At 37.1% G+C, this 21599-nt stretch overlaps 1 protein-coding gene across 2 annotated transcripts in view; it reads left to right on the top strand.

Moving 5' to 3' along the window:
• Nucleotides 1–21599, top strand: part of NBAS (NBAS subunit of NRZ tethering complex) — a 459930-nt gene that overhangs the window by 354379 nt on the left and 83952 nt on the right. The gene's annotated exons all lie outside the window — the stretch shown is intronic.

The following is a 21599-nucleotide window of genomic DNA, read 5'->3' as shown; positions in this document are numbered from 1 at the left end:
ATTTGATTAGAGATGAGAAATCAGGGGTTTGAAAGAGAATACAAAACATTGCTTTATCTTTTACATTTGTCACTATCTCAATACATAGTACTGTATATGTTAACTGCTGCTTAATTCAAATATTGAAAAATGCTGTGCCTAATAACTGTTGTTTGAACAGGGCAATATATGTGGAATATTCACCAAATATTCTTCAAGCATATGTCATTTGACATGCACTGTGCTAACTCTAGGGACAGAAAAATACACAAGGCAATTGGTAGTAAAATGTTTGGGCTTTCTGGCCACCAGTCACTAGCTCTGTGAGCTTGGAAAAGTTAGTAAATCTCTCATAACCTCAATTTCCTTGTCTAAAAAATGGAAATAACAATACAATACAATTGTTGTAAGAATTAAATAGGCTAATACCTATAAAGCTCTAATTCTGGTCCCAGTAAATGGACCTAATTGGTGAAGGACCTCTACACCAGTGGAGAACATAGATCTATCAACAAAGAAGTAGATACCCTAAAGGGTTTAGATACTGTATTGATTTGTTCTCATGCTGCTATAAAGAGCTGCCTACAACTGGGTAGTTTATAAAGGAAAGAGTTTGATTGACTCACAATTCTGTAGGGCTGGGGAGGCCTCAGGAAACTTACAATCATGGCAGAAGGGGAAGCAAACAGGTCCTTCTTCACATGGCAGTAGGAAAGAGAAGAATGAGAGCTGAGCAAAGGAGGAAGTCCCTATGAAACCATCAAATCTCGTGGGAACTTACTATCACGAGAATAGCATAGGGGAAACTCCCCATATGCTTCAGTTACTTCCCACCAGGTCCCTCCCACCACACATGGGGATTATGGGAACTACAATTCAAGATGAGATTTAGGTGGGGACACAGCCAAACCATATCAGACACTGTGGTAAAAGTCTGCACAGTACACAGGCGTCAAAGGAGGGCACGCAGCCACTGTCTGGAAGCAGTGAGGAAAGGCTCACTGCTCTGAAGGGGTGATACTTAAACTGAGTTCAGCCCAGCTGGTGTATGGTGTGAAGACAACAGCCACCAAGAAAAGAAAGTGGAAGGAAGCAGACCAGATCCAGGGCGGGGCGCAAGTATCATGCTCAGGTTTGACTTCTGTGCTGCTCAGGCAACACAGAAGGGTGTGGCCAGGGAAGCAACATGATCAGATCTATGTTTAGGGAGAAACCCTCTGACCTCTGCATGAACAATGGACTGGAGAGGTCTGGCTGGAGGGATGCCAGCTGGAAGACAAAATCAGTGGTCTTATTGCCTGGTCTGGCCCTGAACTTGGTACTAGCTGCAAACAAACAAGAGGCTAGAAAAGAAAGTTTAAAGCGTTAGTATCCATGGACTTGGTGTCTGCTTAGATATGGGGGCTTAGAAAAGAGCTTATTTTGCCTCTGATTTTTGCTTAAGTTACCAGGAAGAAGTGGTGCTGCTCAACTTATTAGCACATGCAGGAGGAGAATCCAGTTTTGTGGCAAATGACACTAATTTCAGGGAAATCATTAGTATGTTTTAATTCTGAACAACGCTTTTTGGCAGATGGAAGTGGAGATATAGGGAGGCTCTGTTTATCCCCTTCAAACAAGCATCCTTTCTTCATAGCTTTAGTGTGTCCTAGTTAACAGTGACCACTTCCTAGGAAGTAAACTTGAGTTTAGCAAATGTCACTGGATGAGGTCTGCTCTAACACTATCTCTGGGTACCCTTTTACTAGGCTCAGGTCAAGTCTCAGTTTTGCTTTGTAATGGGCTAATCATGTCCGAGTGCCTTCTGCTTAGAGGTGTAATGATCTCAGCAGTGATGATCTTTAGTTAACATGTTGCACAACAATATCTTCTCTTCAATCCTCCTATGGATAAGTGAGAAAAACATCGAAGGAAAAGGAAAAAACATTGTCAGGAAAAATGAAAGTATGTGAATGTTGGGCACTGGTAGAGGAAATAGAATAACTGGGGATAACGTTTTATTTGGAAATTTGAGGTTTACAAAAAAGTTGCATAAATTATGCAAAGTATTCTGTATACTTTTTACTCAGATTCATTAAATATTAATATCTCAGATAACAAAGCTACATTGTTTCAATACTATCATCTAATTTACACATAATTCAAATACTATTCATTGTCCCACTAGTGTCTTTTTTCTGGTCCACATCTAATATAGGTAGCATGTTGCATGTCTTTATTTTTTAATCTTTTTTTTTTATTTTTGTGGGTACATGGTAGGTGTATATATTTTTGGGTTACATGAGATATCTTGATACAGCCATGCAGTGCATAAAAATCACATCAAGATAAATGGGGCATGTATCACCTCAAGCATTTATCCTTTGAGTTATAAACAATCTAAGTTATACTTTAAGTAATTTTTATATGTACAATTAAGTTATTTTTTACTATAGTCATCCTGTTGTGCTAGCACATACTAAGTCTTATTTATTCTTTGTAACTCTTTTTTTTACCTATTAATCATCCACTTCCCCTGCAACCCCCTCAGCCTCTGATTACCATCCTTCTATTCTCTATCTGCATGAGTTCAATAATTTTAATATTTAGCTCCCACAAATAAGTGAAAACATGTGAAGTTTGTCTTTCTGTGCCTAGCTTATTTCACTTACCATTATGACCTCCAGTTCCATCTGTGTTGTTGCAAATCTTAGGATCTCATTCTTTTTATACCACACTTTCTTTATCCGTTCATCTGTTAATGGACACTTACATAGCTTCCAAATTTTAGCTGTTGTGAACAGTGTTGCAATAGACATGGGAGTGCAGCTATCTCTTTGATATACTGATTTCTTTTCTTTGGGGTACAAACCCAACAAAGAGATTGCTGGATCATATGGTAGCTCTATTTTTAGTTTTGTAAGGAACTTCTAAACTCTTCTCCATAGTTTTTGTACTAATTTATATTCCAACCAATAGTGCATGAGGGTTCCTTTGTCTCCATATTCTTGCCCGCATTGGTTTTTGCCTGTCTTTTGGATATAAGCCATTTTAACTGGGGTGAGATGATATCTCATTGTAGCTTTGATTTGCATTTCTTTGTTAATCAGTGTTGTTGAGCACCTTTTCATGTACCCGTTTGCCATTTATATGTCTTCTTTTGAGAAATATCTATTCACATTTTTGCCCATTTTTTAACCAGATAATTAATTGTTTTCTATAGTTGTTTGAACTCCTTATATATTCTGGTCAGATGGGTAGTTTGCAAATATTTTTTCCCGTTCTGTGGGTTGTCTCTTCACTTTGTTGATTGTTTGCTTTGCTGTGCAGAAGCTTTTAACTTGATGTGATTCCATTTGTCCATTTTTTGATTTGGTTGCCTGTGCTTACTCAAGAAATCTTTGCCCAGTCATCCAGCGTCCTGGAGAGTTTCCTCAATGTTTCCTTTTACTAATTTCATAGTTTGAGGTCTTAGAGTTAAGTCTTTAATCCATTTTGATTTGATTTTTATATATGGTGAGAGATGGGGTCTAGTTTTATTCTTTTGCATATGGATATCTGGTTTTCCTAGCACCATTTATTGAAGAGGCTGTCCTTTCCCCAGTGTATGTTCTTGGCACCTTTGTCAAAAATGGGTTTACTGTAGATCCCTGGATTTATCTCTGGGTTCTCTATTCTGTTCCACTGATGTTTGTGTCTCTTTTGATGCTACTACCCTGCTATTTTGGTTACTATAGCTCCGTAGTATAATATAAAGTCAGGTAATATGACTCCTCCAGTTTTGTTATTTTTGCTCATCAGAGCTTTGGCTTTTCTGGGTCTTTGCACCTTCATATAAAGTTTAGGATTGTTTTTTCTATTTATTTAAAAAATGTCATTGATATTTTCAGAGGAATTCCTTTTGAGAGGAGTTGGGTAGTAGGAATATTTTAACAGTATTTATTTATCAATATTTGCCTTAGTTTTCTTTTTTTGTGTGTCTTTGTCTGGGTTTAGTCTCAGGATAATACTGGCCTTGTAGAACTAGTTTGGAAGAATTTCCTCCTCCTCTATTGTTTGGAATAGTTGGAATAGGATTGGTATTATTCTTCTTTAAATGTTTGGTAGAATTATAATGCCAATCCTATCTGGTCCCAGGTTTTTCTTTACTGGGAGACTTATTATGGCTTCTGTCTCATTACTTGTTATTGATCTGTTCAGATTTTAGATTTCTTCATGGTTCACTCTTGGTAGGTTGCATGTGTCTAGGAATTTATCCGTTTCCTCTAGATTTTCCAACTTACTGGCATATAGTTGCTTATAGTAGCCACTAATGGTCCTTTGAGTTTCTGCAGTATTGATTGAAATGTCTCCTTTTTCATCTTTGGTTTTATTTGGGTTTTCTCTCACTTTTTGTTTTCAAGTTAATCTGTCCAAATATTTGTCAGTTTTATCTTTAAAAAAAAAAAAAAAAAAAAAAAACCAATGATTTGTTTTAGTGATCTTTTATATTGTTTTCTTCATTTCCAATTCATTTATTTCTGCTCTAATCTTTATTGTATCTTTTTTCCTATTAATTTTAGATAGATTTGATTTGTTCTTGCTTTTCTAGCTCTTTAAGATGCACTGTTAGGTTATTTGAAGTTTTTTTTTTCCTTTTTGATGTAGCCACTTATAGCTATAAACTTCCTTCTTAGTTCTGCTTTTACAGTGACCTATAGGTTTTGTTATGTTTCCATTATCATTTGTTTCAAGAAATTTTTCAGTTTCCTTCTTCATTTCTTCATTGGGCTACTGCTTGATAATATTTCCATTATTTAAATGTTATAAGACTTGTTTTGTGACCTATCATATACTCTGTCCTTGAGAATGATCTATGTGCTGAGGAAAAGAAGTATATTCTCCAGCTGTTGGGGAAAATATTCTGTAAATATCTATATTCAACCCATTTGATCTATAGTACAGATTAGGTCCAATGTTTCTTTGTTGATTTTCTGTCTGGGCAATCTGTCCGATGCTGAAAGTTGGGTGTTGAAGTCTCCAGCTATTATTGTTTTGGGGCCTGATATGGTTTGGCTGTGTCCCCAACCAAATCTGATCTTGTTGTGGGAGGGACCCAGTGGGAGATAATTGAATCACGGGGGCACTTTCCCCCATACTGTTCTCGTGGTAGTGAATAAATCTCACAAGATCTGGTCTTTTTATAAGGTGTTTCCCCTTCCACTTAGTTTTTCCTTCTTTCTTGCCTGCTGCCATGTAAGACATGCCTTTCACCTTCCACTATGATTGTGAGGCCTTCCCAGTCACGTGGAACTGAGTCCATTAAACCTCTTTTTCATTATAAATTATTCAGTCATGGGTATGTCTTTATTAGCAGAGTGAACATGAACTAATACGGGGCCTATGTCTTTCTTTAGCTCTAATAATATTTGCTTTATGTATCCGGGTGCTCCAGCATTGAGTGCATATATATTTACAACGGTTATATCCTCTTGCTGAATTGACCTCTTTATCATTAGTGATCTTCGTTTCTTCTTATAGTTTTTGTCTTGAAATCAATTTTGTCTTAGTTACTATATTAGTCCATTTTCACACTGCTGTAAAGAACTACCTGAGACTGGGTAATTTATAAAGAAAAGAGGTTTAATTAACTCACAGTTCTGCATGGCTGGGGAGGCCCCAGGAAACTTACAATGATGACAGCAAATGAAGAGCAAGCACCTTCTTCAAAAGGTGGCGGGAGAGAGAGGGAGGGAAGCACCAGACACTTATCAAACAACCAAATCTCACGAGAACTCTATCACAAGAACAGAAAGGGGGAAGTTCACCCCCATGATTCAATCCCCTCCCACCAAGCCACTCCTCCAACAGATGAGGATTACAATTTGGGTGAGGACACAGAGCCAAACCATGTAATTCCATCCCAGCCCCTCCCAAATCTCTTACATCTTTCACTTTTCAAAACCAATATGCCTTCCCAGTAGTCCCCCAAAGTCTTAACTCATTCCAGCCTTAACTGAAAAGCACAAGCTCAGAGTCTCAATGAGACTGAGACAAGTCCTTTTCACTTACGAGCCTGTAAAATCAAAAACAAATTAGTTACTTTGAAGATGCAGTGGGAGTACAGACATTGGGTAAGTGCTCTCATTCCAAATGGGAGAAATTGACCAAAACAAAGGAGCTACAGGCCCCATGCAAGTTCGAAACCCAACAGGGCAGTCATTAAATTTTAAAGCTCCAAAATAATCTTCTTTGACACCATGTCTTATATCCAGGGCTCAGTCATGCAAGATGTGGGCTCCCAAGCCATGGGCAGCTCTGCTCCTGTGGCTCTGCAGGGTACAGTCTCCATGACTGCTTTCACGGGCTGGCGTTGATTGCCTGTGACTTTTTCAGGTGCACAGTGCAAGCTGTAGGTGAATCTACCATTCTGAGGTCTGGAGGATGGTGTCCCTCTTCTCAAAGCTCTACTAGAGGCAGTGCCCCAGTGGGGACTCTGTGGGGGGGCTCCAACCCCACATTTCCCCTCTGCATCACCCTAGTAGAGGTTCTCCATGAGGGCTGCACCCCTGTAGCACACTTTTGCCTGGACCTCCAGGCATTTCCGTACATCCTCTGAAATCTAGGTAAAGGCTCCCAAAACTCAACTTGTGTCTTCTGTACACCTGCAGGCCCAGCATCATGTAGAAGCCACCAAGGCTTCAGGCTTGGCTTGCACTCTCTGAAGCAATGGCCTGAGCTCTGCATTGGCCCCTTTTAGCCACAGCTGGAGCTGGAGTGGCTGGAATGCAGGGTACCATGTCCAAGGAGCAGGAGGCCCTGGGCCTGGCCGGTGGAACCATTTTTCCCTCCTAGGGCCTCTGGGCCTTTGATTGGAGGGGCTCCCATGAAGATCTCTGACATGCCCTGGAGACATTTTGCCATTGTCTTGGCTATTAATATTTGACTTCTCTTTACTTCTGCAAGTTTCTGCAGCTGGCTTGAATTTCTCCTCAGATAACATTTTGCTCTGTTTCTGTTTTTGTTTTTCTACCACATGGTTAGGCTGCAAATTTTCCAAACTTTTATGCTCTGTTTCCCTTTTAAACGTAAGTTCCATCTCTGTCTTTGTGCATATGAGTGTATACTTTTAGAAAAAACAAGGTCACATCTTGGACACTTACTGCTTATAAATTTCTGCCAGATTCCCATAATTATGTTTTTCAAGTTCAGAGTTCCACACATCTCTAAAGCATAGCAAGAGTGACCTTTATTCCAGTTCCCAATAACTTCCTCATCTCCATCTGAGACCACCTCAGCCTGGATTTCATTGTCCATATCACTATCAGCATTTTGGTCAAAACCATTAAAGTCTCTAGGAAGTTTCATACTTCCCACATCTTCCTGTTTTCTTCTGAACCCAAACTGTTCCAGCCTCTACCCATTACCCAGTTCCAATGTTGCTTCTACATTTTCAGGTGTCTTTATATCAGTGCCCCACTATCTCAGTACTGATTTTCTATATTAGTCCTTTTTCACACCGCTATAAAAACCTACCTGAGACTGGGTAATTTATAAAGAAAAGAAGTTTAATTGATTCACAGTTCCACATGGCGGAAACTTCTAATCATGACAGAAGGTAAGGGAGAAGCAGGATCTTCAGAAGGCAGCAGGAGAGAGAGGGAGTGGAAGGTGCCAGACACTTATCAAACAACCAGATCTCGTGAGAACTCTGTGACAAAAACAGCAAAGGGGAAGTCCGCCCCCATGACTCAGTCACCTCCCACCAAGCCATTCCCCCAAAATGTGGGGATTATAATTTGAGATGCAATTTGAGTGGGGACACATAGCCAATCCAACTCTTGCTCTTCTCTGGTTTCCATTGGCATGGAATATCTCTTTTTTCCCCCTTTATTCTGAGCGTATGTTGTCTTTATCGGTGAAGCATGTTTCTGGCAAAAGATCATTGGGTCTTGTTTTTTTTATCGACCACTCTGTCTTTTGATTGGAGAATTTAGTCCATTTCCATTCAAGGTTATTATCGATAAGTAAGGACTTACTCCTGCTGTTTTGTTGTTGCTGCTGTCTTCTCTTCCTTCCTTTCTTCTTTCCTGTCTTCCTTTTAGTGAAGGTGATTTTCTCTTGTGGTATGATTTAATTTCTTACATTTTATTTTTGTGTGTCTGTTGTATGTTTTTTGCTTTGAGGTTATCTGTGTGTCTTACAAATACTGTGTTATAACTCATTGTTTTAAGCTTATAGTAAGTCAATATTGTGTGCATAAACAAACAAGCAAAATGAAAATTAATAAAAACTCTACAGCTTAACTTCATTCCCCGGCTTTTTAACTTATTGTTTTATTCTATTTATATCTTATTCTGTAATTTCATATTGCTACTTCTAATGCCAACCCAGTCCCACAGAGTTTATTCTAACCTTCTCCCTTTTCTTATTTGTAAACTCCTCTCTCTGTCAACAAGAAACTTGGGTGTCATTATCCATAATATATTTATATATTTGCTCAATCCTGGAGTACATATAAATTTTGAAATTACTGGGTAGAATACAATATTTTTGTAGAGCTCTTTTTATCTTTAGACTTCAAGTAAGAGTACTAATAATTCTTTTCTTTTCTTTTCTTTTTCTTTTTCTTTTTTGAAAGTGCCTCACCCTGTTGCCCAGGCTGGAGTGCAGTTGACCAATTGTGGCTCACTGCAGCCTCATCCTCCTGACTCAAGGATCCTCTTCCCTCAGCCTTCTAAGTCACTGGGACCACAGGCATGCACTACGATGCCTGGCTAATTGTCTGGTTTTTGTAGAGATGGGGTCTCACTATGTTACCCAGGCTGGACTCAAACTCCTGGGTTTAAGCAGTCCTGCTGCCCCAACCTCCCAAAGTGCTGGATGTGTTATAGACATGAGCCACTGCACCTGGCTTATCTGGTTTATATTTTTCAAAGTCACTTAATTCCTTCCTCCTCCCCGCTCACACACACACACACAAACACACACACAGAGACATGCCACCTTTAGTATGATTATCTTATTCACTTATTAGTACAGTTAGGTTTCAGGTATTCTTTTTTTTGAATATGTGAAATATTAACATGGAATGTGAGCTCATTCTCTGGGATTTAGTGCTTTTTTCCATATTCCTTGTGGTATTTTGAAATTTGGACATGCTTGGTCTATAATTGTGCTGAATGTGTGGGTTTTGTGTAGTTTTATTTGTTCTTGTCATTCTGTTTTATATTTGGAGGATATATAGGTAGATATAATTCATTGGTTGCCAGTTTCTTCTGTTACCCTAAAGTCTCTCTGAATAATTTCTAACTGGAATAAAACTTAGAGTCAAAATTAAAACTCTAGAAGTAACAACAGAAATCTCTTTTCCTTAAGCTGTGAAGATGCTACGTGCTGCATGTTTTGAGGGCCTTCCATGGACTTCACATTAGCCTTCATATGTGTATCATTTCATCTAAACATTGTAATAACCCTGTAATATAGGGAATCTCATCACTCCATTTATCACATAAGGAAATAGGCTCAAAGTGATTAAGAAATTTGTGTAATACCTCAATGCTAAAATATGGCAGAATTATATATAACTCTGAACTATCCATACTAGTAGCTACCATAAAGGCTCAGTGTTAACTCAGTTTTAGATACATAGAAAGCTGTATGTGTATGTCTGTATATTATGTCATATGTTATGCTATATTATTCTCAAAGTAATCTGATATTGCTCGTTAGGTATTATTACCTTATTTTTACATATGAAAGCACTGAGGCTAAGAGAGGTATTTTTATGTGATTACACAGCTATTAAGTGGCAGGGCCAATATTCAGATCTGAGTCAGAATAATACACTACAGTGAAAAAATTTTCAGCTGTGTAAATTATTCGATTAAAACTTCATCAAATTTAACTCAAACCAAAGTATGGCCTTAGCTTCAATAGCAGCTGTTTAAAATGAAAACATATGGCTGGGTGCAGTGGCTCACGCCTATAATCCCAGTACTTTGGGAGGCTGAGGCAAGCGGATCACCTGAGGTTGGGAGTGTGAGAGCAGCCTGACCAACATGGAGAAACACATCTCCACTAAAAATGCAAAATTAGCCCAGCGTGGTAACAGGTGGCTGTAATCCCAGCTACTCAGGAGGCTGAGGCAGGAGGATCACTTGAACCCGGGAGGCAGAGCTTGCAGTGAGCTGAGATCGTGCCACTGCACTCCAGCCTGGGCAACAAGAGCGAAACTCCATCTCAAAATAAGTAAATAAATAAATAAATAAATAAATAAACAAACAAACAAACAGACACACATATATTTATAGGGGGTCACATGGTACTATATGATTGATTATTTGTCCTAGAGAAAAAATTTATAAGGCAAAATCTTTCTTCTTATTTTAACACAAAATATTTCCCCTTATATGTTTTTAAGTGTTTCATAAAATATATTTATGTAAAAATATGTATTACATATTGAAGTGACAGCAGCACTTATGGAGAGTGATTACAGCATGTTGTATTGTGTAATTTCTATGTTTACAGGTATAGTAAAATAAGTAGGGTGCTGTAAAGCATGGTTCAGAATTGTAGTTGTTAGCCTCTATGTGTTTAGGTATGTTTCCATACTCACAGATGTGTAGAAACTCCTTGGGAGCCTACATTCCTGTTCTTTAATTGGATTTCTCCCCATCCCAAGGGTGCGTTTGCAGTGCCCTAGGAGAGACTTTCTGTGGCAATTGAAAACCATTTATTCTTAAGCAGTTTATAAACAGGCACTCATTTTCCTACTCCTTACCTGGCAGGGGAGATACCATGATCACATTTTGCCTTATATGAGCTGTGCAAGGTCAAGTATTTAGAAAATTGTTGCCAGATCTGCATCTGTTTTTTAGTTCTATAGAAAAGGGAAAATAAGCAGAAAATAGCACCCTTACTTTTAATGTTTAAATTTTAGTTATTTTCCATACTTTGATATTTTCTATTTAATAAAATCCATAAATATCCAGAAATGGACAAAAATAGAATATATTATATTTATATTTTCCTATCTAATAGCAATAATTCAGACTATATTTAATAAAAATAACTAACAGTCATAATATTGTTTATTAAATACTTGCTGTGTGCCAGGCACTGGTCTAAGAACTGCTTGGATTGGTGGGGAATGTTGGTAGTCAACAGCTTATGACTGGTTTTGGTCTTCTCAAAATTCCCTTCCGCAGAGATATTAGTTCAATCCATTAGACACAACAGGCAGTATTGGCCACCTGAAACCTTATCAAAGGAGTGGCTTTAACAGGCAGAGGTCTGGTTAATTCTGTCACCTTTTGATATTTCTGTATATTTGTTGAAGCTGAGGATTTTTGTTCGTTCTGTTTTTTGAAGCCCTGCCTACAACAACATCTCAGTGTGACTTTATTGTGTTCATGAAAGGTACTGCACAGTTGTTTTGCAACTTCAAATCAAGTGTCGTTATATGAGTCTCTTAGGAGCAGGCTAACAGCTTACGAATTCTTACGGAAGATAAGAGTACGGTGGTTACTGTTCTGTGAGTTACCCAGCGTAATAAAATAGTAGTAAAAAACATTTTTAAAAAGAATATGGTGGTTACTGTCACTACTGCCAGGAATAATCCTCATGTTTGTAAATCTTTTCTATTTATAAAGTACTTTTAAGTGTATTAATAACTACATCATATTTGTAAATTTCTAAAGATAAAGTAAGCAACTATCAATACCTATAGGAAGATGCATATTTCAAAAGTACCTTAATTTAAGATATTTGTGTTCACTTCCAGGAGCCATAGAGAAATTTGAGGTTAAGACTGTCTTCTACTGATAATAGGTGACTTAGTTCACTTTTTCAAGGACAGTGACTCTGTCTGATAAGAAGGCTGCAGCTACTTGGCAAATTGACCTACACAGCAAGGGCTAAAGTCACCTGATTCAATGAGGAGAGAAACAGTGCTTTCAGAGACAAAAGGGAAAAAAAAATATTCTTATGTTTGAGTCACATTTGAATTTTGTTCTTTAAAATCCTAGAATGTTTTGTCAGTGGTGTCGATATGAAATAATCACTATTATAGGCGTAAACTATTACAGGTGTAAAATAATCACTATTATAGGTGTAAACTGTTGGACATTTTCACCTCCAGGATTTTGTTTGACACTCACTGTGGAAGGGGTGGGGATGTTAAAAGAGGTATATGTTACTTTTTTCTTCACTGGGGAAAAGGACAAAGAAAAAGAAAATGTAGTTAAAAAAATAGCAATTTATTTTGTTTATTTTCACTAATCTGTGGAAGGCATGCTTAAGAGTCATTTGAAATACCATATTTATTGCACAAGTAAATGAGATTTTAAAAAGAGATGAAAATCAACCTACAATTTTATTTTCCTAAAACAGACATATTTCCCTGTTTTCCTGTCCTGTCCTGTCTAGTCTATAGACATAATTCTTAGTAGACGGAATCAGCAAATAACCAGCTTTTGGCCAGGCACAGTGGCTTATGCTTATAATCCCAGAACTCTGGGAGGCCAAGGCAGGAGGATTACTTGAGCCCAGGAGTTCAAGACCAGCCTGACCTGTATAAGGAGACACCATCTCTACAATAAAAACATAAAGGCCGGGTGTGGCGGCTCACGCCTGTAATCCCAGCACTTTGGGAGGCCAAGGCAGATAGATCATGAGGTCAGGAGTTCAAGACCAGCCTGGCCAAGATGGTGAAATCCCACCACTACTAAAAATACAAAAATTAGCCGGGCATGGTGGTGGGCGCTTGTAATCCCAGCTACTCGGGAGGCTGTGTCAGAGGATTGCTTGAACCCGTGAGGCAGAGCTTGCAGTGAACTGAGATCTCCCCACATGCACTCCAGCCTGGACGACAGAGCAAGATTCCATCTCAAAAATAAATAAATAAATAAGCTGGGCATGGTAGCGTGTGCCTGTGGTCTCAATTACTTAGGAGGCTGAGGCGGGAGGGTCACTTGAGCCCAGGAGGTTTAGGCTGCAGTGAGCCCTGATTCATGCCACAGCACTCCAGCTTGAGTAACGGAGTGAGACCCTGTCTCGAAAAACAAAAAAAAATCCAGCTTTCTGTTTTTACTATTTGGTACATTATGTGGACGATAATATAAGTAATACCTATCCTTTCTTGTGTGCCTACTATGCACCAATCTTTGCCAGCTACTTTATTCCCATTATCTTATTTAATATTCACAATCATCATACAAGTATTTATTATCTCTCTCCTACGGAAGAGGAAAAATCAACCCTCAGAAAGGTCAGTAAAGTCTCCAAAATAAACATTTTTCTGTATTATTTTGAGTTTATCATCACTTTTTGAAAGCCATGTATTAATCAAATTTACCTATTATTGTTTATAATTCCTGTAGTGAGATATGTTGAAGCATTTGATAACTACCTATAATTTTCACATTAAAATGTATTCTATAGTAATTTCCCATTGTAACTATCTGGAGACTTACGTGAGTTCTCTGTACTCTTCATACTTTTATGAAATGTATTTAGATGCTGGGAACATATATAGTTTATAGGTACTATCCTACTTTCTAGCAAAGAGAATTTGATTCTTTTCTAGGTCCACATCCATGGTAAGTCAGGTACCTTATTTTCAAGTATTTTGGAGAATTCAAATTTCCGTAATATTCATACTCATCAGATGTTCTCACAACTTCAGTAAGCCCCTGAGACCCATTTCTTTCACCTTTTGTGATCTGTGATGTTAGGGCAATACTTCCTTCTCTAATTTTTTTCAGATAATTTGTTAGATTTATGACATAGTTGTTTCTTCCACTTAAGGTTAACTTTTCTAACTCTTAATGAGCAATATTAGCTATAGTATGCACATACATTCAGCCAAAGATATCTTTGAGAAAATAAGTAGATAACATTATCATTTGTATTGTACTATTTTGCAAGAAATGTATATTGATCATTTGTTTTGCTCCATATTCCCTGCTGACCACTAGGATTTAATTATAGCTAAAACTCAGAGGAACTGGCGTCAATATTTTCAACGTTTGGATCATACACAGTGTTCCCAAGCGTGTAGTTGTCCTCATGTTCTGGCCCCAATACACTTCATCTACCATTTCAACCACAGTTCACCTTCATGAGCCACAGACTACTACTCAGCATCCCTCTGTTGACTCCCCTCGTCTCTACCCAGTCTTCTCTTTTTTCCCTTACCTCTACATGTCCAAATGTTACTCTTCCCTCAGATCCTTTCTCGTGTGCCACCTTGTCCCCTTCCTGATCTCAGGTTAACTTCTCTCTTCTTATAGCACTATAAACTATATGTCTCTTAAGACCTTTATCAAATTGAATGTGTTACAATAAAAGCCTTCTAACTACCACCTGAGTCAGGTACTCGTATATTCAAGTGGAGATCATAAAATATATATGCATACCTTAAATATTTGTGTGAAACTAAATATATAAATGAGCATTCATTTGCCAAATATTTACTGTAAAGCTAAGGCCTTTTCTTAAATATCCAAGTTAACTGTGCTTGCAGAGCAACTAAGTAACATTTTCTTCCTATGGGTTTTATGTGACCATCTAAATGAAGAGAATAAAAATGTCTACTTTCTGTATGTTCAATTTTATATGTCTCACAATATAGGAAGACAACTGATTTGCGCAGACTGCCAATGTCCATAATCTACTTCTCATGGAAAAGGACCCTCCCTTTGAATCATATCTGCATTTGCATAATCATATGCAAAACAGTTTGCAGTTCAGCAAAACTAAAAGGGAACATGGAGAGCATTTGACTTTTTGATTCCAGAAGCTGAGTTGAATTGAGAAGGATGTTTGAGATAGGGGTAATTCAATGGTTGTAGTCAGAGGAACACATTAAGTCCTTAATATCAGAGTAGGCCAACATAGGCAAATGGACAAGTTACAGGTTAGGAACATGGTCATGGGAGGAAGTACCATTACAAGGAATAGATTAGGGCAAGATGTTTAGAACTGAAGCTGAGAGTAACAAGAGAGGGCTAGAATTTCCCTTTCCGTGGTGTGTGGCATGAGACAGAGAACTCCTCGTAGGAGTTCTCTGGACTGGAAGACATAACCTTATCATTAGTTGAGGATCATCTCTCTATCTAATTTCTCAGGCTTTGTCTTGCTTAATTCTCACAAATTGAATGGTCATCTTTCCGATCACTGTATCTCTGCTACAAAAAGTAGATTCTCAGTTAGTATTTGTGGAATTGAATGAATATAACCCTGTGAAGTAGATGTTATCAGCACATCTTACAGATAAAGAAACTCAGACCTAGGCTAGGCTGTTTGCACCAGGTTACATAGGTATTATATAAGTGGCAAGGGGTAGGGAGCAGATGAGGGTTGGAATGAAAAACTAGGATTGTATGACTTTTGCTCTGCAAAATATATGTTTATACTTTACTTTGTTACTGAGGAAACCTCTGTACGGTCCTACTTAATAGCCATTAAATTGTGAGGGCTCTTTATACAGCATTGAGACCCGTTTATAACACTGTTGACAGCAATTCAAACTTAATTTGCTTTCTACTCACTCCTAAGATATCAGCAAGCTTTCTTATTTTTATCTTTTAAGTTACGGTCAGGGAATGTATCCTTAGCGGTTAGTAGATTTGAAAAAGCCATATTTTTTGTTTCATTTTGTTTGGTGTTGTATCTTTGTTTTGTTTTTGCTATAATTGATCATTTATAAAGCAATTTTATGGTTTAATAAAGGAAGGATAAGTCACCAAATACAGACTCATCTGTTGAACAGACATGCCAGTTTCCTGTGGTTCTTGTGTATGTTTCTTTCTTTAAATAAACAAACAGAAACCTCCAATTATGAAAACAATGCATGTTAAACCAAGAAAAGTACCAAAAGGCAGACAGAAGTGATCATCACCAACAGATCTGTCATCCAAATGTAAACATTTTATTAAATATATATGTAGCCATTTTTCTGCTGAATGCTTTATATAAATTATGTCACATCACGTACGGGGTTTTTTCCCCTCAAATTGTATCCTCCTTATTCATCTTTATTTTTACATCATGATTTAGTTTGTTTTCTGCATTTTGTTTGTATAAGCATTTTCCTCTGTGAAGTTTATTCTGATTGCATTCATTTTCATCCTCCTTTTCAAATTTTAGGTTTTTATTGAGATAATTATAGATTCATATCCAGTTGTAAGAAATAATACAGAGAGATTTCTTGTGCACTTTGCCTAGTTTCCCCTAATGGTAACATTTTGCAAAACTACAGTATAATATCCAACCAGGATATTGACATCGATACAATTTGCTGGTTTTATTCAGAATTTTCGAGTTTTACTTATACTCATTTGTGTTTGTTTGTGTGTATTTAGTGCTATACAGTTTTATACCTGTATAGGTTCATATATCCACCACCACAGTCAAGATGTAGCAAATCCATATGGCTTTGCAGCAACTCAGTTCTTGCCTTCTTGAAGTAAAGAACTCATCCAAAGGGCATACGGCAGAGAGAGCCTGAGGCAAATTTTTGAGCATGAGAGCTTATTAACAAGTTTTAGAGCAAGAATGAAAGGAAGTAAAGTACACTTGGAAGAAGGCCAAGCAGGCAACTCGAGAGATTCAAGTGCCCTGTTTGACCTTTGACTTGGGGATTTACACGTTGGCATGCTTCTGGGGTTTTGTGTCTCCCCTCCTTTGATTTTTCTTTGGCACGAGCTGTCCACATGCTCCATGGCATGCCAGCCTTTAGAAGGGGCTGTGTGCACAGCGTGTTTACTAGAGTTGTACGCATCCTCACTTGAGCCATTCTTTTCTTACCAGTGTAGTGTTCCTAGAGGATGTTCATATACCAGTTAAACTCCACCATTTTGCCTCTTAGTGTGCATGCTTGATTGAGCCCACTCACTCAACTCGTGAGATCCAATCAGGAAGCTAGGGATCACCAGCTTCAGGAGTTTTCTTTTGGGAGACTGCCTTTCCCTGATCTCTGCTGCAACCAGTTATTATTTTAGAGAGACAGTTTAACAACCACTTGACCATCACCCGATGGTCACCTAACGTTCCTGGGGAGCGGTGTCTGTTTCCTCTCCTACTCTGCTCATGTCTGCCTAGCTACCCACTCTAACAAAGATACTGAGTAGTTCCAACAGCCCAAGGATCCCTTTTATAATCACATCCACCCCATTCCTAACCCCTGACAACCATTAATCTTTCCTTCATTTCTAAAATGTCATATCAAAAATTTTACATAAATGGAATCAGACAGTATGCATGTAACCTTTTGTGAATGACTTTGTTTACCCAGCAAGAGAGGTCAGGGTGGAACTCTTCCTTTTTATCAGGGACCCATTCCCAGTAAAACTAACGCAGGTCCTAGCTGAGCCTTAATTCATTCAGAGCATCACTCTTGTGACCTAATCACCTCTTAAATATCTCACCTCTTAATCCTATCACAGTGGCAATTAAATTTCAACATGAATTTTGGAAGGGACATTCAAGCCATAGCAGATTGAATACATGTAAATCATTTATTTTCTTTGGAGCTATTATAAATAATACATGTTTATTTTTGGTTTTCACATATTTATTGTTAGTATATAACAATGTGATTGATTTTTGTACGTTGATCTTGTATCCTGTGACATTCCTGACTCATTTCTTAGTTTTAGGGTTTGTTTTATTGTGTGTGATTTCTTGGAATTTTCTATATAGACAATTAATCTGCAGATAGAGTTTTATTTTTTCTTTCTAATTTATGTGTCTGTTATTTCTTTTTCTTGCATCATTGTAGTGGCTAGATCGTTCAGTATGGTGCTGAACAAGATGGTAGGAGTGGACATCCTATCCTGGACATGTAATATGGAAATCTCACCTCCATATTTGGGTCAGGCCCTTTACCTTCCCCACTTTTAAATATTATCATCTTGAATATCCTATGGTGTACAATTTTTGTTCTGATCATCAAGTATGATTTAGAACATGTACATGGAAAAGAATAGTCTGTTGTATTTACCCTTATTTTTGCCCTTTTAGTTCTTCCTTCTGATACTTCATAGCTCCTTCTTTTATCGTTTTCTGTTTGAAGAACTTTCTTTAGCCAGTATTTAAGATGAGGGCTATTAGTGTGGCAGGTTCTTTTAATTTGTCTTTGTCTGAGAATGTTTTCATTTATTTTTTTTCCTGAAGAATAGCTTTGCCAGATAAAGAATTTGTAGTTAACAGTTCTTTTCTTTCAACATTTGAAAAAAATGGGACACTTCCTTCTGGCCTCCATGGTTTCAGATAATAAATCCATTGTTATTCACATTAATATTCTCCTACAAGTAATGTTGTTCTATCTGCTTTCAAAATTTTTCCTTTTCTACCTGCTTTTCAAGTTTCAAATTATGGTGTAACTTGACATGAATTTCTTTGTGTTTGTCCTATTTGGGAATAATTTAGCTTCTTGAATCTGTAGGTTTGTGTCTTCTATCAAATTTTGGAAGTTTTTAGATATGTCTTATCATGTCTTTTAGCTTCACCCTCTTTCTCCTTTTCTTCTGGGATTCTAAGTGCAAATGAGCCTATTTGAGCTCTGTTCTGTTTCTAGCTCCAGAATTGCGAAATACTAGGTCTGGGTGGGCTTCTTATTTTTTATTTATTTATTCATTTCTTTGTTTTGGCTGGGGAGACAGAAGACGTCCGAATACCATGTTCTTCAGGCTTGCAACTCCAGGCTAGTGTACTTTCTTTTAACCACTCCTCAGAATTTTCCCTTCAGTGTCTCTTATGACTCCTACAGTTTATAGTTGTGCTTTGCAGAGGAGCAGAGAGAAATGGATAAGCCATGTTGTTCAGACTGGGAGCCCTTGACATATGTTTACCTTTAATTTTTCTTTACACAAAATTCATTTTGAATTTTTGAATTTGTGGACACAAATCTTAGATTCGCACTTGTTATATATTAAAGTATATCATGATTATCCAACCAAGTATATTCTTTATTATGTTTTTAAAAATATATGCTCAAGTCTATTTTTAGGCCCATTTTCTTCTCAAAAATTCAAAATTCACCAGAATTTATTTCCAAAAGTCTTAAAGGACGTAATAAAGAAGATAATATTAACATTTGTTTTTTAAATATTTTAATATGTGGGCACAATCTTAGATTAGCACTTGTTATATTTTAAGGTATATACCAATTATCAAACCAAGTATATTCTTTATCATGTTTTTAAAATACGTGCTGAAGTCCATTTTTAGGCCAATTTTCTTCTCTCGTAGAAGGTAAAACTTGCAGCTACAGTGGTAGCAAATTTAAAATTGCTTTCTTAAGAGCTGAGTAGCTTGACTTGAAATGCTTTTTGATATGATGGAGTATGTAAGCATGCACGCACACAATGGATAATTATGTAAGTTACTGTATTTTTCACATTTTTAGTTAAAATGTGGGGGTTAAGGCTCTGAAAAGTAAGTTACTAAAAATTGAAATGATTAATGGACATTAGAAGAAAACATTTTCTGACAAAGACATACTCTTAAAAAGACCATGTACGTGTGAGAAAGGTGCTATACAAAAAAAATTTATCAAATGCATTTTAAACATGGAAACTATTATTTGCACACTATTATAAAAACAAATATTAAGGTTTAACTTATAGTTTCTGTTCTCTTTTCTTCCCTGATGATACAGTTTATTTCCTCAAAATGTAGATTACAGTTTCTGAAAAGGAATAAATTTAGACAGTATTGAAAACATGATTCTTTTATTGTTAATCTCTTCCTTTTCATATAGCGCATCACATACAGAAAATAAACCATATAAAGTGTGTATTTCATAAAAAGGAGAAACTACTTGTTATTAGTTATACTGTATTTAATTATAGTAGTTGGAATACTGACACTGCTAGGAACATTGGAAACATTTCATACAATGGATTTTAAATACTTCTTAAGCACAAACCTTTCCTCTCATGCAGACACTGAGATTATCCTGCAGGAAGAAAAGGCTATCAAAACTTATGAGATTTCAACATTTTTGGAACCCGTTCTTCAGATAGGATGCTCAAACAGAGGGACTTTAGTGAAATCACTTAACAGTCACAAAGTATCATTTATATAGATGTGATGTTAACAAACCTGCCATCTTTTGTCCTGTTTTTTAATTTAATAGTTTTCTTTTGGCAATATTATTTTCTTTTTAAATCTTACATTAACCCTAATAATGAAACCAGCCACAAATTTATGGCAACTCCATTTGTTTTTAATATAATTTATACTAAATTATTTTATAAGTGACAAATTGTCTTCATTCACTCCATTCATATGTATGTCCATTCACTAGTTAATTCACTCAATAAGTACTTACTGTGCATATACTCTATAGCAGGTATTATTTAAGGAGTTGGGATAGACCAGTGAAAAACAACAAAAAAAGCTTCTTCTTTCAAGGAGCTGACATTTCTTATGGAAGAAGAAAGGCAATAAGTAAATATATAGCATGTCACATAGTTGTGAGTGCTAAGAAGAAAAATGAAACAGAGTGAAGGAGATGGACAGGTATGCAGCAATGCTCCTGTAGGTAAGGCAGTTAAACAAGGCCTTGACTGACAGGTGACATTTGAGAAACTTGAAAAGAGGGAGTGAGTCACTCAGATATCTGGCAGAAGAGGATATCTGGCAGAAGAGGGTATCTGGCAGAGGAAACAGATCAGAGTGCCTGAGATGGGAGTGTGCATGATTTTATGTATGCAAGGAACCTCAAAGAGACCCTGAGGCTGGAGACAGGTTGAAGGTGGTGAGGTTGGAGAGTTGCAGATGGATGGATGTCTTGGGTTTTTGTTTTTGGTTTTTTAAGTTTCTTTATAAATAGGCAAGGCAGCATTGCCAAACTCCCAACTCGAGGTCCAACCCTATTATCAAAAGCTTATCTAGCTTATTGAATCCTCTAGTTTCAGAACATCCTGATCTGATTATAGTTATATTTGGGCTCTGTCACTTGCTAGTCGTGCCACCAGGATAGTTGGCCTATTTCCTCATCTGTAAAGTGAGATTGCTAATACTTGTGCTGTCCTCCACACAAAACTGCTGTAAGGGTAAACTGACTGACTGTATTATGAAATTATTTCAAAAAAACTATAAAATGGCTGTGGGCTATTCTTCCATAGAAAAATGACATGGGCTTTTAAGGCAGGTTTTGAAGGATCTGATGGATCACTGTGTGAACAAGGCTTCCCATAGCAATTAGAGATAATTTCATAGTACACAGCAACTTTTGTAAAATGCAGAATTCATGGCGTGACTTTGTCAGATGGCTTCTTGGGATCAGAGCCAGAATGACCATTAAAGTAAATGTTTTGGAAATATGCGTTAGTGCAGACAATTTAGCATATATATACAGGTAACCATTCCTTCTCATTGTCCTTTCAATGTATCATCATCTGAATGCCTGTGTACCCAAATCATTATGAACTCATCATCATGAATGTCTGTGTACCTAAATATAAATAATCTATGCTGAGGCTAGAAAATGAGAGAACCAGACTTTGGCTTATTTTTATGCTTAAAACTGTTTTTAACCTAAAATAGCGTACATTTTCAACCACAGAGATATTGGAGATGTGATTTGTTTTAGGACTGCCTCAATGTAAAAGAAAAACCATTTAGTTATTCAGTGAAAGGAAAAA

This window comes from Rhinopithecus roxellana, chromosome 17, assembly GCF_007565055.1.
Source record: "Rhinopithecus roxellana isolate Shanxi Qingling chromosome 17, ASM756505v1, whole genome shotgun sequence".
Taxonomy (NCBI): domain Eukaryota; kingdom Metazoa; phylum Chordata; class Mammalia; order Primates; family Cercopithecidae; genus Rhinopithecus; species Rhinopithecus roxellana.
The sequence above is the reverse complement of the archived record's forward strand: the minus strand, read 5'-3'. Positions and strand labels throughout refer to the sequence as shown.